The sequence below is a fragment of the Ixodes scapularis genome, unplaced genomic scaffold (assembly GCF_016920785.2).
Source record: "Ixodes scapularis isolate PalLabHiFi unplaced genomic scaffold, ASM1692078v2 PGA_scaffold4__175_contigs__length_147842914, whole genome shotgun sequence".
Classification (NCBI taxonomy): domain Eukaryota; kingdom Metazoa; phylum Arthropoda; class Arachnida; order Ixodida; family Ixodidae; genus Ixodes; species Ixodes scapularis.
In genome coordinates this window covers 3,030,064-3,057,523 of record NW_024609879.1, presented here as the reverse complement: position 1 = coordinate 3,057,523, position 27,460 = coordinate 3,030,064, and the positions used below count along the sequence as shown (strand labels likewise).

The following is a 27,460-nucleotide window of genomic DNA, read 5'->3' as shown; positions in this document are numbered from 1 at the left end:
CGGGCATGCGTGGCTGCTGCGCTTTGTACCCGACTTTTAACGACTGGTGAGGTACTCTGTCCGCGAGAAACGTCGTAAACGCCCGTCCCCTCCAATGAGCTCTTTGTGTTCGTGGCACAATCCGAACAACAACGATGTGGATCAGCTCTCATCGCGTCCCAGTATACGGACGGGAAGAAACGACCATTATGATGTTAATGTAGTGATTGCCCAGGCGAGCTGGTGGATGGTAACCATTTTGTTCTTAGCCCGAGTCTGAGGCAGGAAAAGAGGAAAGTTTCAAAGTAGAAGAAAAATGAACAGTCGAGGACACGTCTCCTCTTTTCCTGCCTCAGTCTCGGGCTAAAAACAAAATCATTATGATGTGGCTGTGGGCCGACCACTTAGTAGGAGTGTACGGGCGCCGCGCTGAGTCTGCCTTTCCTTCGTCAGCCGGAGAAGAGGCTGCAGAATAAATATCAGCATGATTTATATCCTTATTTATATCAGACCAGCTAGGTTTACTATGACGATTGAAATCAATTCGTTTCCGCAAAAATAAATTTCAATTACAGTTCGCCTATCATTTGACCATTTCGTATTTAAATAAATAATAATAAAAAATATCGTCGGGCGAGAAAGATTTACAAAAGGCTGAAATCGAGTAAAAACAAGTGCTCTTTTGAGCCACTTTGGTTGTCAGCTACTTTTCATCCTACTACTACAAAACACGAACTCAAAAGAAACGAAAACTAGAAAAGGAACTTGCACTATTGAAGCGTGTGTTGGAGACTCATAAACAATTAGAAAGATGAGACACGTGTCCCCTGTGTCTCCTCTTTCTAAATGTTTTTTTTTAAGTACTCTTTTTAATCATGTCAGAACACGAAAGAAAATTGGAATAAAACTTTTTAACTAACACTTCCCGTTTTTGTTTGTGGCTAGGCTTTCATCGATAAAAAGTTGTTAATTAAACTGTTCATTAGTAGCAATTCTTTCTTCCGCATTGTTATCACTGATCGGACGAATGGATCAACCGACCTGCCATGTTGCGGGATATATCTAGTGGTAAAGAACCTATTTTCTAACTTCAGTGATTTAAATAACATTAATCTAATTTATTTAACCTAAAAAAAAAAGATTTTTTTTTTTTTTTTTCTGAAAGAGACCCACAGTCGCACATCGTCAGCGTCCCCTTGCGCCGAATGGCAGCAGTGGTAATTGCATCGTCCTCTTGTTCGCGCTCCAGATAACGGCGGGCTTCGGGGACGCGGGAAACTGCCCGAATGCTCGGGCCTCTCTTTGCTGCTTCTTTCCGGCGCCATGGGAACGCTTTTTGAGTCCCGCAGCTGGTCGCCCAGCGGCGTCCTGTTGTCTCGCGAAAGCAGACAGCGCCTCCCCGGAGATCTCGTTGCCTGGGTCGCCGCAAAATCAACAAAAGGGCCGGATCTCGCCGTCCGGATTAGGCCATCCTCGCGCTCGATAAATTTGTGCCGCCTCCGTTCAATGCGGCGCGGCTTCCTTCAGCGTCCGCCGGGCTTTATCCCGTCCGGTACTTTCGGAGAGGCTTTGTCCATTCGGCCAGGAAATACTTTTTTCGAAACGCTTAAATATTTACGTTGAGGTTTCAAACGTCCCGAAGGCCTTAAATATTTAAGTTGGTTTTTCAGACGTCCACAAAAAGTTTTCAACATTTTTTTTTCTTTTTTTGAAAAAAATAAAGGTTCTATTTTTATTACAGAGGCGTGAATGGGGCATTCCAGCATTTGGGGCCAAGTGTGTAGCGAACGCGGCACAGCTCGACTGAGCAGCACGTCGAGCGAAAACCCGCGCCGCAGTCCCGGACTTGGTGCATTCAGATCTCGCTGATCTGAATGTTGCGCTTTGGGCTGGAGCTGCAGCGCGACGTACCTGCGTGCTCCTTGGGCACTTGGTCAGCCCTTACGATCGGGTCATTATTTCACCGTGCGGCACCCCGCATATCTGTTCTCGTAACGTCCAGTCGAAACCGCGTTGGCGGCTCAGCGAAGAAAGAAAGAAAACGTCTCCAGTTGTCACGTATAATGGGTCACACCCGACGAAGCACGGGCACACATCGTTGCGTTCGAAGCTGTGGTGGGTAGCGGCGTAGACTTTCCATTTTCCCGGGGGGGGGGGGGGGGGCGGCGGCAGGGGGCAGGGCAGGCAGGTAGGGCAGGCAGGCAGGGCAGGCAGGCAGGGCAGGCAGGCAGGGCAGGCAGGCAGGGGCAGCGACAGGGGCAGGGCAGGGCAGGGCAGGGCAGGGCAGGGGCAGACTGAGAAGTTCTCCGGGTTGGGGGGGGGGGGGGGGTGCTTTTCCACTGAATTTTTTTTCTACACCGGCAATTGTCTGGAAACGATGAGAGCCGAAACGGGATGAAGGAGCAGACGACGAAAGAGCGGGAAATCCGGCGGGTCGGCGCGAGCGCGATCTCGAGAACGCGAGAGCCAGTGTTTTCACGTGACTAAAACGCCCGCAAAACGGAGGCCAATGTGACGTATGTGGCCTTTTCGCGTTCGAACGCCGGACAGCGATGCCACCCAGCGGCGCCGACCGGAGGCGCCGTTGCCGCTAGTGTGGTCAGGCCTTTTACAGGCGTGAAAGTTTCGGCGCGCGCATACGTTTTCTGTGAACATCAAGCAGGCAAACAGCACGGCTTTCCTCCTCGTCTCCTTCCCTTGGCTTTCGCGTGACGTGTCAGCGACATAGTTGACGTCGCTGACACGTCATGCCACGTCCGTTGGCCAAACCCTTCCCGTATCACTCAGCACTTTGGTCACCCCGAAGTGAGAACCCGAGGTCAGCTTGGGGAGAGATCAGACGTCACGGCCGATGCCCTCGTCTATTTTGTTCACCACATCACTCAATGTTGCAAACATTTCTTCATAAAATAGCTTATGTGTATTTCCTTCCCTTAAATCCGTCCCTAAAGCTGACGGGGCGGTGCGAGCTAGGCGCTCGCCCTGCGGTCGGAGGCGTGATCAGGTGGCGAAGGATAGAGTGGCCCGCTCGGACGCGCCGAGCCTTCCGCGCACGCGCGGTCCATTCGAGCTGCTCGTTATCGCACTGCTTACGTGCACCTCTCCCGGGAGGTTAATGGGCTCTCCTCCTCCACCCGATGTCACGTGCATGCCCAGAGCTGTACGTGACTCCCTCTGGGATGGGGCTCCGGTTCCTGCAACCAAATTGGCCGTGCAATCACATTGGGCAGGATTGCTCTCGCTCTAAAATCGTACTCCAGCGTTTTCTTCGCAGTCCCCGATTTGCCTTAAAAATTTTCTATAGTCGGTTACAAGTCCAGAAGGTCCACAAGCGTGATGCGCTCGTTTGAAATCCCTCCGCAGTCGAAAGAATAGTTCACTGGAAACGCCCGTTGTTCCGCTTCAATAGATAGACATTGGCTACAGAGTGATTCCAACTTGTCTCCGACCCCACACTTTTTAAGAAAGCGGCCTTTGTATTCATCGGAGATGGAACCGAGCGCCTGAAAGCAGCATTTGCATTCATCGGAGGGGGAACTTCACCCCCGAAAGTCGTATTCGTTTCCATCGGAGGGGGAAAACTCTAATCTCCCTCTCGTGGCTTCCACAACGCTAAGTCAAAGTCGAAAGATAGGGCAAATATTTACAGGAAGGCAAGACTCTCCTCCCGGGCTGGCCGCGACGTCACGTAAACGATGGGCGGAGGGATATATGAATCCCTTTGAGGGGCATTTGCCGCTACCTTCTTGACCTGTAACTTATTATAAACACACTAACAAACATTGCTCAGATAGTAAACCAATTATGGGCCCAGAATATATATATTTTTCGTGAAGATATTGAATTTACAGTTTTGGTCCTCACCGTGTTTTTCAGAGTGAAAGTCTCTACTGGCAAGAACGGAAAAGTGACGTCTGGGGAAGGCAGGGGTGCTCTCTTTGGACTGTAGACTTTGTTCCCAACTAATCAGAAGCAGTTTCATGGTGTCAAAGGAATGATCTGGAAGATCGCTTTAGCACCCGCGTAGCAGCTCGAAACAGGTGCTCGTCATAGCCCATTTCTATAGACTGCCCGCTCGACTCGCGAGCCTGCCTTCCACTCACGTCACTGCACTGAAAATTTGAATGTTGGTTACGGCACTATTGTCACTCGCCGGTTTCGGAAAACTTCCGAATTTCGAGATACCAAATAGCATACCGGGAAGGGCGAAGGCCGGTGATTCCCAAAATATAATTAGTTTGGGTAGGTATAAAAAAATCGCTGGAGTACCTTTAAACGAGCTGTGGCATTAGTGGAGCGTCGACAAACATTAGTGGAACGTATACACAGTGTTTCACCAAACTCCGGCAAAATTGATTTTGCGAAAACTACGCAGACCCCCAAGAAACAAAAGATGGTGTCTTTTTGGTCCCTTCACGTGGGCGGGACAATTAACATAGTTCGCAATAATTAGGTCATTTATTACGCTCTCGCTCCTGTTTCATTACCCCCCGCGGGGCAGGCAGCGATCGCCATCGATGGAGCTCCCAATAAACGCGATGTAGCGCTGTGTCTTTTTCTGTGTCCGTCGTCTTGTTGCGCTTCTAATTATTAGCAAACCATCGCTTGCACGATCATTACCTAGTTTGTTCTCCTTTTATTGCGCGAGAAAAGACCGGCGGCAGGCATTGGATAGCAATTCGTTGCGGCAAAGGGAAGACGCCTAACCTGCAATTGCGTCTGCTTCTTTCTTCGGATGGTTCCTCTTCTCGCTCTTCAGCTCAGGATCGATGTGAGCAGTTGCGATTTGCCTCGCTCCAGTCCCGCCTCTGGACACGCGAGGTAGGAGCATTCGAGCCGCCATAACCCTGTGTAAACAACGACCGAATGGATCCGACTCGAAGGTCCGAAAGAAACCCGTTTCTGTCGACTTCCGCCAAACTCCACCGATTTCCATGGGCAACGTCGGCAGGGTATCGGGTATACCGTTATCGGAGTTATCGGAACGATCTACTCTCTAGTTTTCTTTTAACAGATTGCTCCAATGCCTCCGCTTATGCCTTTGCGCAGCAGTTGTATTCTTGTCTCGAAAGGATCTACTAACCCCCCCTAGCGATATCCATAAGAATGCGATGCAGGCGCAAAGGTGTCGGCGGAGGATATCGGAGTCATCGGAACGATCTACTAAACCTCGATGATTGTCGCCGTTGTCGTCATGCGTGGCCACAGCGTGGCCGCCTTTCGACCCACCCGTCCGCTGCCGACGCGGCCGTCTCTGCCCAGCGTCTGATCGCCCCCAATCAGTCAGGCGTGCGTTTTGTCCGACGAAGCGTCAACACCGTCGCCTTGCAAAAGCGGAGCCTTGGAATGACGACCCCTTTGTCCGGCGTCGTGCACTCGACAAACGAGGCGGCTTCCCCGTCCCCACGCCCGATTCCTCTTGCCTCTCTGGTACCGACACCTCCCGCTCTGGTGAAGAGCGGCCTCCTCCGCCAACCAGAGCGACAGAGCGTGGCAGCTCTCCTCGGAACAACGCATTCGGGCGACGGGTCGTCACGTGCCTCGCTCCGACGCGCTGATTGGCTCAGCGGGGAGTGTAGTGTTGGCCGTTTTCCGTGTGGAGCTCGTGGACTCTCGCGGTGCGGGGCTCGAGGGGCCGGAGAGTCGTTCTGCCGAATGACGGCCATATTCTTTGCTGCGGAATGGGCGCGAATGCCTCGGGCGAGCCTGCCTGCCGTAGCTTATCGACGCAGCGCCTGGTGACGTCACACTGCGCATTGCGTGTGGGTTTCCTCCTTATTTGCCTCATCTATGCGCCTTTGTTAGTCACTGCACTGGCGACGCTCCCTCTGTTGCGGGGGAGCCGCCGCGCCGTACAGAGGGCATACCTCGGCAAACCTCACTCATGAGGGCCCACACCCATTCTCACTCACTCTCATCTTCACAGGTGAGGAGAGGCTGAGTGAGTTTCTCAACCCCGAAAATTCACGAGTGTGAGGGTGAGTGAGGGCCGTGAGGGTAATGAGCACGTGAGGGGCCGTGAGGTTCAGTCAGGGCGAGTGAGGGGCTGATGGTGAGTGTGACTGCGAGGATGAGGGTGAGTGTAGCTTTGAGGGTGAGTAAGGGGCTGAAGCGAATGTGGCATCGAGGGTGAGGGTGAGTGAGGGTGGCCTAAAATGCCGACCTCTGCACAACGGGGAGTAAAGGCTCTGTTATACTCTTACGTTGAGCGCAGCGTAGCGCAGAACGTGGACTTTTGATTGGCCGGCGACCAGGAACTCGGTGCCAGCGACCAATCAGCATCTGTACACGCTGCGCTACGCCCCGTTGGCTACGCTCGACGTCGGTGTATACCAAAGCCCACTGCACGGAGGTCTGCCCATTAGAATACGAGGCCTACGCTCGCTAGCGCGCAGATACGTCAAGATAGACTCTTGTGACGCTTTTCGGTGTCTCTCGTCCAGTTTTAGCGTGTTTGCCGCTTGTCCCTTACAAAAAATTGAACTGAGTTTCAATAGAACTTGTAAAGATTTCGCTCGGTACTCCGTGTTGAGTTTCAGTCGAAACCCTCGTGTGTGTTTTTACCTGTTCCCATTCAGTCTTCGCAGAATATTGACCACTCCGTTTCAATTTAATTTCAATAGAAATTCGGTTGCTTCGTTTCAGTTGAATTTTGATAGAAATTTTATTGGCTGTTTCAATATAATTTTTGCAACTGAGTTAAAACTTGAGAGCCCTTCCACCCCGTGGGGAAGAGGGAAGTCCAGCGAAGCTGGCGCTCTAGTGGGATTTGCTATGCTGGGGTTTAGCTATATTGGGGATTCTATGTTACGGTTTGGCGCCGCGGTGATATGCGTCGCGCTTCCGTTTGGCTGCTGTTGCTCAATCATCGTCGGTGGTTGGCTTGACGGCGCCGGTTGAATTGACGCTGTTGCTGGCGTCGGCCCTCGACGCGGGCGAGGTCTTCATGGGGGGGGGGGGCTTGGTCAGCACGCGAAAGTGTTGTCGGACTGGGAGCAGCAGCAACGGCGCTTTCACGTTGGCTGCGTGCCCATTCTCACTTCTGGGCACGCCAACGCTCGTCGTACTCCCGCTGCTCCTCTTCGGAACATACAACACGGGTGCGTCAATGTGAAGTCTGAAGTCCAACTGATAAAGACAGTGGTGCGATCTCTACTTCACAGACAAATGACAGGCACGATTGGTGGGTAGAAAAAATTACGTTCTATTTTAGCGCGGCTACGCCAGTTACGGCGCAGGCTCTAGTGCGCCGCACAGGTGGCCGCCGAAGGGCGCGCGGCATCGCACAATGTTTGGAGGGAGAAACATTTTATTATAGCACGGCCATGCCAATCACGGCGCAGGCTCTAGTGCGCCGCACAGGTGGCCGCCGAAGAGCGCGCGGCATCGCACGATGTCTGGAGGGAGAAACAATTACGTTCTATTAAAGAACGGCTACGCCAATCACGGTGCAGGCTCTAGTACGCCACACTGGTGGCCGCCGAAGAGCGCGCGGCATTCCACAATGTCTGGAGGGAGAAACGCTTTATTATAACACGGCCATGCCAATCACGGCGCAGGCTCTAGTGCGCCGCACAGGTGGCCGCCGAAGAGCGCGCGGCATTGCACAATGTCTGGAGGGAGAAACTTTTTATTATAGCACGGCCATGCCAATCACGGCGCGCAGGCTCTGGTGCGCCGCACAGGTGGCCGCCGAAGAGCGCGCGGCATCTTACCATGACTGGAGGGAGAAACGTTTTATTATAGAACTGCTACGCCAATCACGGTGCAGGCTCTAGTACGCCACACCGGTGGCCGCCGAAGAGCGCGCGGCGTTGCACAATGTCTGGAGGGAGAAACGCTTTATTATAACACGGCCATGCCAATCACGGCGCAGGCTCTAGTGCGCCGCACAGGTGGCCGCCGAAGAGCGCGCGGCATCGCACGATGTCTGGAGGGAGAAACGTTTTATTGTAGAACAGCTGCGCCAACCACGGTGCAGGCTCTAGTACGCCACACTGGTGGCCGCCGAAGAGCGCGCGGCATTGCACAATTTCTGAAGGGATAAACGCTTTATTATAACACGGCCATGCCAATCACGGCGCAGGCTCTAGTGCGCCGCACAGGTGGCCGCCGAAGAGCGCGCGGCATCGCACGATGTTTGGAGGGAGAAACGTTTTATTATAGAACGGCCATGCCAATCACGGCGCAGGATCTAGTGCGCCGCACAGGTGGCCGCCGAAGAGCGCGCGGCATTGCACAATGTCTGGAGGGAGAAACGCTTTATTATAACACGGCCATGCCAATCACGGCGCAGGCTCTAGTGCGCCGCACAGGTGGCCGCCGAAGAGCGCGCGGCGTCGCACGATGTCTGGAGGGAGAAACGTTTTATTGTAGAACAGCTGCGCCAATCACGGTGCAGGCTCTAGTACGCCACACTGGTGGCCGCCGAAGAGCGCGCGGCATTGCACAATTTCTGGAGAGATAAATGCTTTATTATAACACGGCCATGCGAATCACGGCGCAGGCTCTAGTGCGCCGCACAGGTGGCCGCCGAAGAGCGCGCGGCATCGCACGATGTTTGGAGGGAGAAACGTTTTATTATAGAACGTCCATGCCAATCACGGCGCAGGATCTAGTGCGCCGCACAGGTGGCCGCCGAAGAGCGCGCGGCATTGCACAATGTCTGGAGGGAGAAACGCTTTATTATAACACGGCCATGCCAATCACGGCGCAGGCTCTAGTGCGCCGCACAGGTGGCCGCCGAAGAGCGCGCGGCATTGCACAATGTCTGGAGGGAGAAACTTTTTATTATAGCACGGCCATGCCAATCACGGCGCAAACTCTAGTGCGCCGCACAGGTGGCCGCCGAAGAGCGCGCGGCATCGCACGATGTCTGGAGGGAGAAACGTTTTATTATAGAACGGCTACGCCAATCACGGTGCAGGCTTCACACTGGTGGCCGCCGAAGAACGCCCGGCATTGCACAATGTCTGGAGGAGAAACGCTTTATTATAGCACGGCCATGCCAATCACGACGCAGGCTCTAGTGCGCCGCACAGGTGGCCGCCGAAGAGCGCGCGGCATCGCACAATGTCTGGAGGGAGAAACGCTTTATTACAGCGCGGCTACGCCAATCATGGTGCAGGCTCTGGTGTGCCGCACAGGTGGCCGCCGAAGAGCGCGTGGCATTGCACAATGTCTGGGGGGAGGCAGACGCCGCGCGTGGAGAGGAGTATACACGACTGGGGAAAGAGGCGGTGGCAGTGGAGAGAAATATAAAGTGGGGCATACATCGTTTCGTTTGAAAATGTTGGTCTTCGCTCGGTTTGTCGCCGGAAACGATCCGCCAGAACCCAGCCTTAAGGCCCATACGCACATTCGCGTTTGAGCGCGGTGCGTTTTGTAGCGGCAAGCGGACGCGTTGCGTTGCGAAGACCGCTTGCGCCAAACTTGTACGCACAGTTGCGTTGACACACAGTCAACCGCAGTCAAGAGCCAATAAGAACGCGCTATCGTCGCTAGTGGCTCACCAGTAGTAAGCGAAATCCAAGGCAACATGGCGGCGCACGGCGACAGCGTCGAAGCGTTCGATCTTGGGACAATCTCGCCGGCTTCCCCGACGTTTTGTCAAGCTTGAACCATAGCAGCCTTGGAAAATACAGTCCCCACCGCTCCCCAAAACGAAAAAGCAAGCACTGCGACCGGCGAACCGGATACGTCTCGCCGAGTCGGCCGGAGCGAACACGTCACCCCCTCTCCACTTTCGGCTTCTGATTGGTCGAACGCGCCCGAACGCACCGCAACGCTTCGGAGAGTTGAACGAGTCTCTACTCGCTTGCGTCGCGCTACCGAGCGTTGCGGGAAGGCGCGCGTCGGTCCGCAAGCGACCGCGCCTGCCGCAAGGACTCCGCAACGCACTCAAACGCGTTCAAACGCGAATGTGCGTATGGCGCTTTAGACAGCTTCGCTGTAAAGGCAATTCTCGCAACTTGTTGGGAATTTTGTCTCATAATTTCTTAATGCATAGTATATGGAAGAAACAAACTACGCGAAAGAAATGAACACAAACAACATAAAGCACTCGCAGCATTTCAATCACTTTTCCCTTGAGAGAGAGATAGATAGAGAAGGCTTGTGAAAGAGGAAAGGCGTGTATGTCCCAGCCAGAGGCCAGATGGTCATCATGAGTTTGGAGGGAAAGGAGGGGGGATGACATATATCCTACGCGTGAAAGATCTTCATTTGGCCGGTGACCAAGGTTCCCAGTATGCTATCCCCTCCTTGGAAGTCTGATAATGGTAAACAGTGTTTCAACGTCAGTGTAGCCTAACCCTTCTTAAAAAACAAAACAAACACTGGGGCTGTACGAGCAATAATCATTCGGTGCAGTCGCTTAATCTACAGCAGCAATTCCTAGCGAGTACGTTATCGCTTCTCTGCATAGCGCCACTCAGGACGGGACGAGTCCCACGGTAGTCGCTCGCTTTAAAAAGTTTGTATTACGTATTGCTTCTTTTGGAAGTGACTAGTATAATAGGTTCAGTGATGTCACTGTAGTGACTGACAGAGTGAGAACGGCACGGAGTGTCTTTCGAACGCCCGGCTTTTAGCACGCGCTCCATATTTCTAGCGTGAATTATAACCGCGCCCTTCATGCGCACTAGTCGGTGAAGCGTTTTTGAAACCAAGACAAGTGCAGCCCCTCCCTGCTGTTGTCCCCTTGTCAGTGAGCACAGTGTTATTATAATGCACGCTAGAGGTCCAACTGGCCCTGGTTTGACATTCAAGCAGACGGCAACCACTTGGAAACTGACTTCCGGTAATGCGTTTCTTTGCATTACCGGAAGTGCATTTTCGCCCTGCTCTCGATTATAAGATAAATTTCACGAATAAATCGTACGCGTACTAGATAGCTCGGCACACTTCTCAGTCACGTAGACGAAAATATTTATCAGTTATGTCGTTTTTATTTTTAATTTTTGGCATTAAAAACGGTGCTATGTGGCTACGCACAGATATTCATGTCCACTGTCCGACACTGTTACCGCGAACACAGTATTGGCGCTTTCTTACGGGGGGGGGGGGGGGGGGGGGGGGGGGTCGCACGTGTAAAGCAATGAAGAGCATCTCGGAAATCAAGAAAGACGTCAAGAACTACGCACGAAAACTGGATCGGTACCTACCTGTGCATGTAGATAATCAAAAGAAAGTAAAGCCAAGTAATGAGTGCGGTTTGCAATGAATAACATTCAGTTTATTGACTCTGCTGCAAGGTATGGATGCAAAGGTAAGTTCGTTCTAGCCTCCAAAGCTCTTATCTGCATGCTCAAAACCTTTTAAAATGGGGGGGAAAGCCAGAAAATTTCATCTCCGGATAAATTCGGCGCAATAATAAGAGGAGAAACAACTTCGATTGTACGCACACTTTTTCTGTTTAGCGCCTCTTTACCGCTCGTAAAGTGGGTCATCTCAATTACATATTGCCATTAAAATGGCATAATTCGGTTTTACTGGCGTACTGACATTAAAATGACGTAATTACATTTCTTGCACATATGGATCTGGGGAAAAAAATATTCCAAGTTACATAATTGCGCTCGTGTTTTGTTTTGTTTTTTATCTACGCTCTTAATGGGATTTTTCAACTGCAAAGGCTGCAAGTCAGCTGATGTCTACTTCTCAGCTATAAAAACTTATTTGAATATCCAATGAGGAGACAAATAAATGTTTTTCGAGTAAGTGAACTTAAGTGCGCGTCTACTGAGTCAGCTCAAATTAATGGATATTGATATTTTAATGATAAATCCCATTTACCTTGTGACTAAATTCAAAATCATACACATTGAGCTTTAAATATAAAATTATTTTGGAAACTTAATGAGTAAACTCAAAAAGGTTGGATATTAAGCTCCTAATGAGCAAATTCATTTGCATTCGTAATGAGTAAATTCGAAAGAATAGATATTGAGTTCTTAATGATCAGTCTCAATTGAATTCCTACTAGACGTTGAGTTTATGTTGAGTTTCAATTGACTCTAAGGGAATACATTTAAAGCTCAATTTCGGTTATGAATGTTTGTAAGGGGTCGGGTCCTCACTAACAGTGACGTCATGCGCAGGCCTTTTCAATGCGTGTCCTTGCAGCTCGTCTGGACGCTTTGGTTTCGTGAAGCCGCGGTTCCCGCCGTGCTCTTCCGCTCCGCTCGGTCGTTACGCCCCTCTTATACACCAACTCATGTTTACAAACAAACCGGAGCGCCCCTAGCGGACGCCACCGGCGCCGCGCATGCGCGATGGGGGTGTGGGCAAGAAGCTCGCCGTCGCCCATAAACAAACCATTGAAATGCGATCTTGTCGGCCTCGGTGTGAGTCCCCGCGCTCTTTTTCGCGTTGGAATTGTTGATTCTACGTCCTCTTAAGGATGTCTGACTACTTGAGCGGCGTCAGCGAAATTAACGAGGCTCGTTACACCGCAACACTTCGCGTGAATGATCTGACTTGCGGCGATTCATTCCGCGTGGACGCCGCAGAATGTACGCTGAAGCCTGATTCACATGATGAGACTTCGCTCGCAATTTTCTGTAGCGACGTCGCTCGGACTGCAAAAGCGTGAACCGTAGCTGAGATGGTCGACGCCGATACTGAAAATCGCAAGCAGAATCTAACCAAGTGAATCAGGCATAACAAGTCGGTGATGGCCACTGGTAACAATGATCAACATCTCCTTGTACCTACTGTTTACGTCGAGCCTGCTTACCAACCTTCAAACTTAAGTCTTTTGAGGCCTGCACTTACTTCTTATCGCAAGTACCGGGCCCACGTTTGGTCTGCGGGCCGGTGTCTTCTAAAAGAGCAGACGACAAGCAGAAACGTTTGAAAGAGCAGACGACAGTTTGAACGGTCAGGCGACCGTTTGAACTTGAAGACGTACTGAACGTAGTCCGCAGGTGGTCCGTACAACTTGACGGTTTTCCGGCGTTCCTTTTGGAGAAAAATAAATAAATTTTATGGCCAGAAATATCAGTGAATTCATCCCAAAATGCTTCCCGTCCAAGCAATCGTGGTCCGATGGCGCCTGGTTTTCCCTTTTCACAGCACATATCCACGTCCTCGGACGAACCGAGCGCATGAAAACTGACCTTCAAACCTTTCTCGACCCTTTTGGTACAGCCCCAGTCGCAGCATTTTAACCAGAAGGCAGGTTTTTGTCTGGTTTCTTTCAAAACAACGCAGGAATACACGTCTTAGATGGGCACTTCCGCCCACAGCCCCGGACCGGAAGTGCGTCCGACGCGCCACCACCGCACTGTGACGTAACAGAGATGAGTTCGTGTATACAAAAGGGAACTTGGGCCCTCCGAGAGATGTGCTCTGCTGCGTCACTAAAGAAGGCCGCAGATTGGACACGGCTCTCACTGACACGAGTTGCAGCCGAACGCCGCTGTCTGGCCTCACTTCTGTAGTGGGAAGCAGCTTTCTTTTCTAGGACTTGGACGTGCGCACCCTCTCCACAAGGATGTTTTATCAGCCTCCAGGTAGCGCAGTACGTATCGAATGCCTAGAGCTCCTGTATAGGCTTCCTATGGCAGCCAGAGTTGCGCGCTCGCGTGAGGAGCCGCATCAAGTGCCGTTCAGGAAAGTAGACGTTGCACGCGCCCCGGCGTACGTTCCTCTGCTTTTGAGCGCGCCGCACGCCTCTAACTTACGGCGCCGCTATTCGCCGAATTCAAGGCTTATTCACACGATGCATCTTTTCAACGCGCCACAGTTTCCCGAAACCAAGATTTCGCGAAATCGGCCTGTTTACACGTGAAGTTTGACGCGCGAAACCTGTGACGTATTGACTCGCGAGAATTTCGCCAAACCTTGTCATCTGCACCACGAATACCAAGCGTTTCGCGTCAAAATTGTATAAAGTACGCACAGTGTGAAGAGACAGTCTGTTTTAAAAATACCACGCAATCAACTTCGTCAGATTCGGCTCACTGGGTGTACTAGTCCTGCCAAACCCGGGAAAGACCGCGAACGTCAAAGAATAGGCGGATGATATCGAAGCATTTCGGACATTTTTTTTCACCGCTAATAAAGAAAGTTATCCCGAGCCATCATGTTTATATGCGGTGCCTGCACTCGTCGCGACTGTTGATGAATCTGCACCGCGCCACCAACGCATACTGCTAAGGCGCCGCTCACACACCTGCAACCGAGTAGGACCAAGACTGATCGTCCGTAGCACCGCTTCTCCGCTTGTCTTTCGCCATGTTTGTTTGTTTTCTTTCAGCTTTGGCTCAGATACGGAATCGGCCAAAAATCACTCCTCCAAAAGCTCGCTCCTCCTCGAAGGTCAGACGTCATAGCGAAGTCGAGCGGCCATTGACAGTGTCTGCGTTTTTCCTTCGGGTGATTGACAGGCCTCGGTGAGGTTTCAGCAAAAAATTGCTCCAGAAGCGAGGAAGACGCGCCACTTTTTTCTTAGGCGCGCCACTTTTTCGGTTGCGTTCAGACGGGGAATCTGTTTCCCGAAACCTGGTTTCTCGACACAAGATTTGCCAACAAGATGCATCGTGTAAATAGACCTGCAGTCACGTGACGAGCGGGATCAACATGCCGTGCAGGAAAGACGGCGCTACGGAGATGAATGCGCAACTCTGGCTCCCGTAGGGGGAGCCTACACAGGAACTCTACGAAGGCCCAGAGCCGTATATTGGGAGAGTTTGGTCAATGGGCGGAACAAATGCCGCCGCCAGCGCCGAATATTCTCCCCGCGGTTAGATCGTAAACTAAAAATGCGACACAGCGTCGACCAATCGGCAGACCTCGACGTCACAATATTGGAAGCGTGAAATAATAATAATGTTTATTTCCATCAAGCACAAGTACATGATGGAAGGGGACTGAGGAAAAAAGCTGCATTTGCGCAGCTTGACGAGTCCTGAGCCCCCTCCCCAATTGGCAACAGCGGCAGGTCACAAAAGAAATGCATCACCTTCTAAACAAAACAAAAAAAGCGCAGGTCAGTAAATCAATGTACAGCATTCCAATGTAGCAGATAAATTAGCACTGCTAAACAAACGGTTTATGTGCAAATTTAAGGGTTCAAGATATTCAAGACAATCAAGATTCAAGATATATAGCACGAGTATGTAATACTATACTCATCCACTAAATTCATTCGAAACGAATATAAATGTAACATATAAATGAGGACATTCAGTGGAATATTCACTTGCTATGCAATTCACTATACAAGAAAGAAAAATTCTCTGATATATGTTACTGTTGATGTTAAAGGATCAATATGATGAGTATTAAGGTAATTAAGTAGGGTCGGAAGCACGTTGGATAGCATTTGCTCACCATAGGTTGTTCTGCAACTGGGGACTTTCCAGTTGTCTAGGCTACGAGTGGGATATGTTGTCAATTTCAGCGATACGGACGCTAGTTCACTAAGATTGATCGCATTATTTTTGATTTCAGACCTATAACTTAGACATAACCGATATTTATTGATATTGTAAATATGCATTAAATTTAACTGAGTGAACAGAGGTTTACTGGGGTAATCGTATGAAACATTACATATTATTCGCAGCATTTTTTTTGTAGCATAAGTATCTTGTTCAAATTTGCCATTGTAGTATTTCCCCAGACGAGGTGACAGTAATGTATACGTGAAAGAAATAACGAGTTAAAGATTAACAATTTAGCATTTTTTTGAAAAATAGAGCGGTGACGATACATTATGCCAATCACATGTGACAGTTTTATCAAGATATGGTTTACATTTTCATCCCAAGCCATATGTTACGTGAAAACAACTCCAAGAGTTTTAAAACTGGTCAAAACTTCTATTTTTCTTGAATTTAAAACGATATCTCTTGTAATAGCTGCATTTTTATTTTTCGGTTGAAACAAAATAGCCTTAATCTTGTTCACGTTGATCTTTAAAGCGTTAGCTTGGCTCCAACTACTAAACTTCTGCAGAGTTTGATTCGCCTTATGTGCTAAGTCATCTCAGCAAACACCTGTGAAAAACAAACTTGTATCGTCAGCATAGATGATATACTTGGTATTTTTATCTACGTTCACGATGCCATTAATGTATAAATTGAACAAAAAAGGGCCTAAAATACTGCCTTGTGGAACGCCAGATATGATAGGTTGGATATCTGAGTAGTACCCGTTGATATGAACATATTGTTTACGATGAGCAAGATATGATGAAATGATAGCTGACGCTGGTCCGCGAAATCCGTACCTTTCAAGTTTTTTTTTATCATCAAGTCATGGTTTAAATAATCAAAGGCTTTCGTAAAATCAACGAAAATACCAAGAGTCATCTGTTTATCCTCAAAGCTACGCAAAATGCATTCCTTTTGTTCCAGAAGGGCCAGCTCTGTAGACCGGCCTTTACGAAATCCGTATTGCGATGAAGTGATTGTATTATTTTTGTCCGCAAATGTTACCATACGGGACAACAAAAGTGTTTCAAAACCCTCTGAAAAAAACAGATAAAATAGAGGCCTTCAATCTCGCAGCAGCAATGATCGCAACTAGACGCAGTTTGCTCTGGTTTGGAGCGCACGTTCGTTTATTCTACCGTTGAGTATGGACGTGACGAAAACCTCACATGCGCCAAGTTTTCATTCACGAAGAGTTACGCCTTTTTACTCTAGCGACGCTAAAACGGCTTAAGTTAGTGGAGTCGCATTTTTCGAGCTCACGACCACCGCTAGGGGCTGTTTCGCGGCCTGGGCTTGGCCACGAGATGCTCGCCTATTCAAACCAGTGATTGGCCAAACTCTCCCAATAGAGGGCTGTGCGAAGGTCGGAGTTGCTCCGGCGTTCCCGCTCATACTGTTCCTACATCGATGGCCAGCACACTCTAAAAAAAAAGGGTGTCATGGGGTACACCCATAGGGGGTGTAAGTGCTTGTCACATATACTACACCCTTTGGGGGAATACAAGTGCACCCCAAATATGGGAGTACGTGTACACCCGTTGTTGTGGTGCACATGTACACCCTTTGCTACAGAAATCTCACTCGAAGGGAACACAGGTGCACCCCATTCAATGGTGTACGGCTACACCTCTTTCTACACCCAATGAGATGAAAGGGAGCACAGATGCACCCCATGCGATGGTGTACCATTGCACCGCTTCATACACCCGCCTCACTCAAAGGGAACACAGATGCACCCCACTCAATAGTGTACCATTACTCCCCTTTCTACACCTACTGCTCTCAAAGGGAACACAGGAGCACCCCGTTCAGTAGTGTACTGTTACACCTCTTTCTACACTCACTGAATTCGGAGAGAACACAGATGCACCCGATTCAAAGGTGCATGGTCGCAGCACTTTATGCACCCGTTTCATAACTTCATAAACCTATTTAAGACATCAAGGAAAACAGTAAAAAATGTATGCGCCCCGGTGATTGCAAAAGGGCAGGAAAACGGACACACGGTATTGTTTTCAAATCTCATAGAAGTTTATTAGACGGCCTATTTCGTAAACAAGTACAAACTTCCAAGCAATCTGTCATATCTGAAGACGTACAAAGAAGCTTTTACACAACTGAAATGATTACTAAGCAAACAAAAACCGGGGGTGAGTCTTAGGTAGTGTCCATTCTGCCAGCAGCCGGTAAAATTATTTCCACAAAATTCCACCGGCAGTCGCCATTAATTCATCGAACGACGTTTTGTCGACAGCTCAGATTAGCTTTTCTATATTAGCTTCTCTCCTTTCTTTTCTTGTAATGAGCCGCCCCAGAATGTATCCGCGAAGTGACGTGTATGGGCGGGACAGGCGGGCTAACATTTTTGTAATCAGCCGCCGCAGACTGTCGCCACGAAGCGGCGCGAACGGGTCGGCTGGGTCGGTGAACACGCGCCTCAGAGAGACACGCGCGACAAAATGTCCCTACAGCGTGCATTTTGCGTAGCGAGTGACGATGAAACGTTAAGGCCCGTTCACACTCTTGCGACCGAGTACGACTGAGAAATACCAGACCGGTTTTTAAGCCTCTTGCGATCTCTTAGGACCAGCTCGGCAGCATCGCATCCGGTCCTAAGAAGTCGCAAAATGCTTAAAAGCCGGTCTGGTCTCTCTCGGTCTTACTTGGTCGTAAGAGTGTGAATGGCGACGTAGTGTCGATGAAACGTGTCTACAAAACGTGTATCGGCAAAAACGTGTTTTCACAAAACGCCAGGAGAATAAAAAAAAGTCAGTATTATACCTGCGGTTGTCACATCATTGTAGTCAGCTAATGGCAGGCGACTGCCGATAGAATTTCGGGGAAATTATTCTCCCGGCTGCTAGAAAATAGGCACTGCCTAATTCTAGAAATAATCCGGAACGGAACTGTCAATTGTTGCAAAGGAGTAGGTTGCAGAGCACTTACGATGAAAACGCCGGACACGAAATATGTAATTCGAAATATATGTCGACACGGGCACTGCAGAACAACACAAAAACGAAAGGAAAGGGGTCCGTGAAGATCCAACACAATGTAGCAGAAGCAGTAAGTCGCCGAACCGAACACTAAACTCATCAGAAGAATTCCTTGGGCTTTTCTGAAGAACTCGCTTGTTGCCGATATACTCGTAGGACTTTTCAAACACTCAAAATCTTGGCACACTCGAATACATCGACGCGGACGAAATCTACGGCAGCCCCGCTGGTCGCGGCGCAGCGCACAAGAAACTAGGCCGGGAAGCACCGAGATAAAAAAAAAAAAAAAGGTACTAAGTCATCCATGAAACCTTTACCTTCTTCCGTGCTTTCAGCTTATGGAGAGAAAGAAAAAAGAAAGGATAATGAAAATTGCAGCTCCTTCAAGGCCAAAAGGGGGTGCCCTCGCAAAGGCTTATCTTCAGGGGCAACCCAACAATGAACACAACGAAAGGATTAATTTGTTAATCCTTTCGTTGTGTTCCAGTTAATAGTGCAGTGGATGCTATCCGTGGCCTTGGCCTTCAGGCAGGTGCCGTGCTCTGCCTTATCTCTAGCTTGGAGACTATAGTCACGTGATACTACCCGGAGACCCAATTGGCCTAAAACAAGCATAGCGCCCACTCTACTGTCAATACCGAGTGAATGGGATAGCTCCATACTTCCTAAGAAACTGCCAAACCCAACAAGTGACAACCAAAGGGGAATCCAAGCCCAAGCTGATCGGGACGCGCGGCTAGCGTCGGGGTGCACTGATACACCTAGAGGTTTTTAAGGGAGAGGAGGATGCTCATTGTCGGTGTACAAGTACACTGGCTGGGAAACGCAGGGTGCATCTTTTAGGAAAAGGGTGCATGTGCGCCCGATGCACCCGACTACACCCTTTTTTTCTTAGAGTGATGCATAACGGCCGCCGCTTCGTATGCCCATGCAGTACGCGGTCCCTGTTCGGCACCTGTTTTTCACCAACCTCCCCAAACGCCGATGAGAGAATTCAGCGTGCGCCGAGCAACTGGCATCAAATTACCTCCATCAAAATATTGCCGTACTCGGAGGACTACGTGTGTTTAAAAGGCGGACTATCTACGGGGAGCGGACAAGGATTTGTTTTGTTTTTTGTTCATTATGACGAGACGAATATTGTGAATAACAGAGTATGTTCATGGTGACACAGTTGCTTCTTTGCGAACTAATAAAGCGTGCATTCGTCAAGGTGTGCTTTGAATGGAACACGTGCGGCACCATGCGTGGGCGCGAACTAACTAAAGAATTTTTTTCGGGCAAAGTTTGGCTTCTGCGGATCTTACACCTTTTTGCGTTGATAAGATATGACCGCTCGCCTTTCCGAGGAACCAAGTCTAGTGCCGCGAAACGTCGGCTTTGTCAGGTTCGCATTTTTCCTAAAGATTTAATTAATTCATTACGAGTAAAGTGCCCGGGGTTGCTATACTGAGTGATCCGAGATGTGATAAGAAGGGCCGCCTCTACCGGCTTCTTATCGCCATGTGGACTCCGACCGATAACATCGACACGGCCCTTTCGGCCTGCTTCTAATTTGCCCGCAAAACATTGGCGGATTGCCGATTGATTTCCACTTCAGGGGTCCTGAGCTCGTCAAACACAAAGTGGGAGCCGAAAGTTCGCGGAGTGCTTTGATTGGACGTCGGCGAAAAAAGCGCAAATTCATCTTCGTGATAGGCCAATCGGTGCGCTCTGCCAACTTCGGCCCCAGCTGTGTGTTTGACGGGTTTAGGGGCCCTTGAACATCTCATTCTTGGGGCAGTTGGATCATAGCGATAATCGTGCTCATCCTGTTTTTGCCATACTCTCCGAGAACACGATCCTCATCTGTCTGCATTGTCCGAGTTTGTGCGCGTCTCTCGTGTGGAGACTGTTGGACGCGACTGGGTTCCCGAAAGCCTCATCATCATAAGAGCGACTCGACACGAGGATACATTGTTGCGTCGGCCTGCTTGTTTCCAAGGGTCAGCGGTATTTCTGTCCGGAGGGCCCCGACTGCCTCGCCCGAGATAGCGCTATCGTGTCCCATCCCCGGGCGACGCCTTTCCCGGAGGGTTTTCGGCCGGACCGGGGATCCCGTTGATGTCGACCGGCACGCACGTCGCCCTCTCCGGACCCCAGGACGATAAGGAACGCGACTCCCTCTGTTGCTCTATCCAGGCTGCGTCTGCTTCTCTCCTTGTAGCCAAAAAAACCTGGCCGTTGGTCCTTGCTAGGATCGCTCTCCTCTCTTCCACCCAGCCCTCCGAGCCTGTCCCGAGGAAAGAAACGTAAACTCAACTTGAGTATATATATATATATATATATATATATATATATATATATATATATATATATATATATATATATATATATATATATATATATATATATATATATATATATACGTATATGTATATATACGTTTATAATAAATAAAAAAAGATCGTGTCTGTTTGCTGTTATGTGAGAGAAAGACAAGGCGCCCCTTGTTTTCCGAGGCGCGTCAGAAACAGCTGACGGCTGCGTAGATGCGCGGCTGTCGCGCTTCCTGTCACCGGTGTTTTTGCTGCGCTATGCCTTTTGCGCCAACGCGACAGTGGCGCTCTTTTACAGTTTGTGAAGACGAAAAACAACAGTTTTACCAGCTAAAACAAAAACAAACGCAGTAGGAATCCCGAAAAAACCGCTAAATTTCGGACGCGGAACGAGGGTGACGTTTAATACAATTTACCGCGATAATTAGTCTGCAAATTTTGTAATAAATATAATAATCTTTGCCACATCGGTAATTTAGCCCAATGTTGGTACAACAAACCTCGTCAAAATTGCGAGCTAAAAACGTAATTTTCGTTTAAGGCTCGTCAACGTATTAGGCACTAGATAAAATCAGTCATCCGCGTTAAAGAGGCACTAATCCACTTTGTGCGATTGTCTGTGCATGATCATAATTCAATCTATGGGCTCTAAGCACCCTAAGAACCAAACATTACATTGGTGCGTTGCCGATTTCTCTAGTAAAGGAGGTATCAAAGATCGATTACCTCAGACTATCGCACAAAGTTCTCGTCCGATGGCGCCCTCTGGTGTGTGCGATGGTTCCGAGGTAACCGATCTCTGACACCGATTTTAATACAGAAATCGGCTGCGCATGAATCTAATATTTGGTATTTTTAGGATCCTTAGATTGAGTTACGGCCATAAGTAGCCTACCGCAAAATGTGGTTTTGTTGCCCTTTAAGTCCTTACTTAAAACTTTTTTTGTTCACGGTCGAAGTACCCATGCACGTGATCTCGCCAAGCCGCCGTCTCTTTCTGCACGATAAAGTCCGTCTTCTATAGTCACCGTCCCCGTGGCAACGAAGCCTCTTCTTCGTGCACGCAGGAACACACGAACGCAGCGTCTGGAGCCAGCAACGGCAGACACAATATTCCGAATGCTTCATGAATGCTTCAATGAATTCATGAAACTTTAAGAGCTTCATGAAACTCACAGGATTTCAAGAGGGCTTGTTGTTGTTCAAGCCAAGTTTCAGGTCTAAGAATTGCAGATTACGGTCAGTTCATGCGTCAACTTTAGGCCTTTGGCTTGTTTTACGAATGGAGTACACATGTTGATTAGTTTCGTGTCTCCTTTGTCAGGTGAATCACGAAGGAGTACTCATCAACAGATCTAAAGATATGCGAGACCTGGCTGGTGGATATGCTCCAGCCAATGTCTCGGTCGCAGTTAGAGAGGCAAGCGTCTCATAATATACGTGCAACGCACTAACCTATACGTATTCCTTCCTTTTGTAAGTCCTAGCGAATGCTGTTCAAATAACCCAGTTTTCCGGTCAAACAAATCAATGTGACAGACAAAAAGAAAAAAAAAACACGTTTTACACTGTTTTGTTTACCGACTGGTGGTTGAGCCTGGCATGACAATAATACGAACATGGGGAGCTTGTTTTGCTGCTTGTTCGGCGCCGGAAGTCAGCGGGGGAAAGCAGGTATACGAGGGTGCCGTTCCTTTTGCCCTCGTAGCGAACGGTCCTTTTTTCTTTCTTTCTTTTAACGCATATTACTCGTCGGCGTTTTTATATCGCATTCGCTTTTTCTTCGGTTATCTTGTTTTTGACGCTCGGATTTCCGAGCGTGGTAAGAGTTTGCGGATCCCGGGAACGCAGTCGTTAAAAGACGACGTCCTGCAGGAAACGTCCGCAGCGCGCAGGACGGGGGTTATCGTCCCTGCGGGTCCCCGGCGTAGAATGAGCCACAGTCCGGTCACCCCCCGCCAGTGCAGTGGAAGCGGCCTGCTCGCCGGGCCGATCGCGCGTCGGCCTTTGATCACGTGATCAGACTCCCGCCCATAGCCAGGCGCAGAGAGCTGGGTTATTAGGTGGAGATCCGACGGGTCACATAGCTCCCAGCGCACTGCCAACTCAGGTGCAAACGGAGGCCCGCAGCGTGCCGGCGGACGAGCGAAATATGAAGACCGTTGCTCGTGACACGACTACCTGCGATCGCTCGGCGTTCTCGGCGCGTCCGGACCGATAAAATCTGCCTCTCGCATACGTTATGCGCTGCCCGCGTTGGCCGTGCGCGGTGGAGGCCATTTCGCCGACGGGATGTCGCTGCTTTCCCAGATGAATATCGGGGGCCTCGGCTTCCACCCTGCCCAGACTAGAGTGTAGCCAGCACTAAAAGGGGGATTCCGCGCTGCATGTTATATCTTCAACGGCAGTATTTCAAGGAACCGTTTTTATTTTGTTTTTCTGGCTGCCTAAAATGAGAGATTCAAGCTTTTTTACTGCGTGAAAAAGGGGCCTTCTAATGACTTTCGAACCGGTTTGAAATTTGCTATGAAACGGACCTCATCGAACGTAAAAACATGAAGGAAACGTGTTTTTTTTTTTTTTTTTTTTGGGGGGGGGGGGGGGGGGATTCAAATATTTCTGGGAGGCATGAATTTAAAATTTAGAATAAAAAATAGCAAAAATATTTGCTCCGTGACATAGTTGGAAGAATGTGATTATTTGAGGGTTCGAGCTAAGCGGCTGGACAATTAGGCTCATGGCGCCCAGGACGGAGGCCTCGTCGGTCTCGTCGCTAAAGTCCCTTGCATCGTCGTAAGTTGAGGCTCCGAACGACGCGATCGCCGTTACCAATGGACCTGGGCTGTTTATGCTCCGACGTCGGCAAACCCAACAGGCGCCGACGTAGAAATCCGATGTTAATGCAATTAATGCGAACGTGCAGCGACCTGGACAAGAATAAGGATGACAATCCCCGGAGGAGGGGAACAAGGGGGTCGCGTCCACTTCGCCGCGCCTCGTCAGAGAACTCAGCGCGGTGGGATTAAAGCAGCGACTCGGGCCAGGAAACTGCAGCGTGACAGATTCGCGAAAAAAAGAAGCAATTGTGGTGTATAACAAGTGCAAATACGCATTTATTTTCTGCGAAATCTCACAAAAATTCGCGGATAAAAAAAGAAAAAAAATATATATATATATGTGTGTATATATATATATATATATATGTGTGTATATATATATGTGTATATATATATATATATATATATATATATACATATACACACACACAACGGGCATGGTGGCGGGAGGCCGAAGGCGTGGGTATAAAACTAAGAAGAAAAAACCCTTAGTGAAAACAGCAACAACGGACGATTTAATCTTCGACGTTTCGGCCGGAGTCCGGCCTTCGTCAGGAAGACGAAGGCCGGACTGACGAAGGCCGGATTCCGGCCGACACGTCGAAGATTAAATCGTCCGTTGTTGCTGTTTTCACTAAGGGTTTTTTCTTCTATATATATATATATATATATATATATATATATATATATATATATATATATATATATATATATACCACAATGTCGCCTCTGTTTAAGCATCCGCCGGCAGGCTTGGGAAGATTTGACGCACCACCGTTTCGCAGCAGCCGTCCACGTTCACTTACGGACAACATCGAAGGGAGAGGATGATCCCTAAACCACACCGTTGACGCGTTCGAAATTGTCGCGAACTCGGAATAGACATTCCGGGCTTCAACTTTGTTTTTATTGCATACCTCATTTGACATTTGTTGTTTCGAGCGGGAACGACTGCCGGCGAGATGCGACTAGCGCGATCATACGAAAGTCATAACCAAGGCGACGAAACTCTGGTTTGTCATCGAGCTTCAAGCTTTGGCTGGGGAGGCACTCACTTGATCGAATGACGTTTTAGCGAACGCCCACGTTTGACCGAATGACACTTTAGATTTTTCGGCGTATAGCCACAAACTTTTATTCAGGCGAAAAAGAAGTCGGCCCGTAGCAGACGACGAGTAGCCTCAGCAGTGCTCTTCTCCGACCAGTCTCCGACAGCGTTGCTCAAAAATGGCGGTCGTCTCCTCACTGCTCCCTTCTTTCTCTCTCGCTCCTTCGGCGCTCTCCTCCCTTTCATTTACTTTTCTCCTCTCCGGCGCCTTCGTCGCCACACCCACTGGCCAAACTCGGGCCAAATGGGTTCACATTTTTTGTAATGAGCCGCCGCAGACTGTCGGCCGGCGAAGCGGCGTAAAGCGCAGCGCGGCGGATGGGTTAACGCGCGCCCCCGTTATTCGCTAAAACGTCCATTCGCTCAAATGTCGCTGTTCGCTAAAATGTCATTCGCTCATGTGATATGGACCCCCTAACCGAGCGCACGGACGTTGTGCACACCACCGCACCAACACGGAGGCAGCAGACTGAACGGCGAGTATACATCACACGACACGCGGCAGATTCGCATCGCAGAAATAAGCGTCGCGCACACGTTCCGGTTAGCCCGTCGCACCGATTTCCGATGGGGCGCGATGGGCAGCGCTCAATCTGCTCACTGCGATAGCCGCTCTTGTGTGGCGGCTTGTTTGGCTGGTTCCGCCGCTGCAGGAGGCAAGAGTTTCTTTTTTTTTTCCCCTTTGTTTTCGCAGACTTTAGATAAATTTTTCTCTATTTTCCATCTTTCTCCCTCAATAAAAACGCTTTCTCGAAAGGATAGGAACCTTTAGCAAACCGTTACCGTGTTCCGCGTACCGCACCCCCGGAGCCTTTGAAGCATGCTTTGAAGCCCGCGGTCTCGGTATCACCCGGGCGCGCGTTCAAAAGCATGCTGCCAAGGCTGCCGTAGTCCGGTACGCGGAACACGGGAACGGTGTGCTAAAAGCCCCTAATAACGACTGCTTACTGAGCAATACACGTTGTTTAACCGGCATAAAAAAAAAAACAAAAAAAAACCTTTGACGGTTTTTGCCAACTGATGAAAAAATGTTACCGGCGATGTCACTGGTCGCGCGTTTCCAACACACTGTGCCGGCACCAGCCGTTGAGTTGTTTTTGTCCGATCGAATGAAATTATGATGCGCTAATTTTTCGTGGCTGCTGCAACAGAAATAGGTCGGAAGCTCAAATGTATTTAGAGGGCCCCCGCTGCTGTGGCGTATACGAACTTTTTTTTTTTTTTAAGGTAACATTTTTTAGTAAAATTACGGTCAGTGCGCGAGCGAGCTGGTGGAAGTTTATCATGATGATATTACCCCAGACTGGGGCAGAAGGATTTTTTTTTTTTACAGTGGAAGAGAAAGTAACAGGGACAGACGGTGTCTCTAGATGCTCTCTGTCCTTGTTACTTTCTCTTACACTAAAAGAAAAAAAAAATCTTGGAGACATTTTAAGCTTTGCCTTTGGGAGTGGAACGCGATAGCGTTATTGGGCCCCGTTCGGAAAGCCTTCTCATATAAAGGCGTGCTCGTTGGCAGGCCGTGCAAGCGTGTGTGTGTGGTCGAGTCCGTATCTAGTCCGTAGCGTCACGTGTCACGTGACGTCGTACGTGGCTGTGACGTCATGAGCCTGTCGACCCGCTAAATTTTCCACAAAAAGTTTTCGCTAAATCTTGCGGGAAAATTCGCCGCTATATTTGGCGGGAAAATTCGCCGCTATATTTGGCGGGAAAACTTTTTTGCTAACTTTGGCGGACAAATATTTTGCCAAATTTAGCGGGTAATTCCCGTAATGCAACGCGCGCAGCCACGTGTGACGCACATGGCTGCGCGCGTTACATTATGGGATTTTTTGGTCCCATGGACGCCGGAGCCAACGCCGATGCCGGGTTTTCTTCGACACGAGCACCTAAACGCTATCGCGTTAAAAATTTCCTTCTTCTGCCCCAGACTTGAGTTAAAATCACAGTGAAAAGTTTCTTAGTAAATATTTTTTTATTTTTTTTTAGTTTAACAGGCTTTGTCACCTGTTAAACTCTGCCCCTGTCGGTGGTAAACAGCGCTCCTAGTGCTCCGACGTTTTTGCTTGGACACGGAGGGAGCTAAGGCGAAGAAAGCAGCCAGAGTGCAAAGCTGCCCCAGTAGGTTCCTCCGTGCCTTAAGGTTATCCGATTCTCATCGGAATTCGCATTGCGCACGCCTGCAAGCCGCCACACTTCGAAGGCCCTCAGGATGGAGCGCAGAGGACCCCAAGCCAGTCGAATGTGGCGAGTAGTTCCGTGAAACGTAAGGAGCGCTGAAAGGGATTGGGGGCGCTAGACCCCGCTGGGGCGCCGGACGCTATGCTGAGGTACCAGACTGGCAACAGTGGACGCGCAGCTAAGACTGGACCGATCTAGGCGCAGCAAGGTGGCAGCGCCCAGAGGCCGTACTTTCGGACGTGCATAGACGTTTGTAAGTTGATCGGTGGGCGCCGCTGTCTTGCTGCTGACGTACACGCGGGCTGTCCCCTCGAAAATTCCAGCGTTATTTGCATCGCAATACTAAACTTGGCATCACCGCAAACTCTCATTCTTCACCCAAATGTAGCGCTTAGCGATACGAACCACATGCCAAACTTTCAGAACCAACCGTTACCAATTATTTTAATTTATGAGGGATTTTCTGAAAATTTGATGGGAAAATGAGCCCTGTTTTTGGTAACTCGCCATTCAAATTCATGTATTGAACTCCATCGGCCGCAGTTTTCCCATTAAGATTTCCGGAAAATTACTATTAACTTTTCAGTAAGACAAC

At 49.4% G+C, this 27,460-nt stretch overlaps 1 protein-coding gene across 1 annotated transcript in view; it reads left to right on the top strand.

The window, feature by feature from the left end:
• Positions 1 to 27,460, top strand: part of LOC8030815 (apoptosis-stimulating of p53 protein 1) — a 274,058-nt gene that overhangs the window by 177,187 nt on the left and 69,411 nt on the right.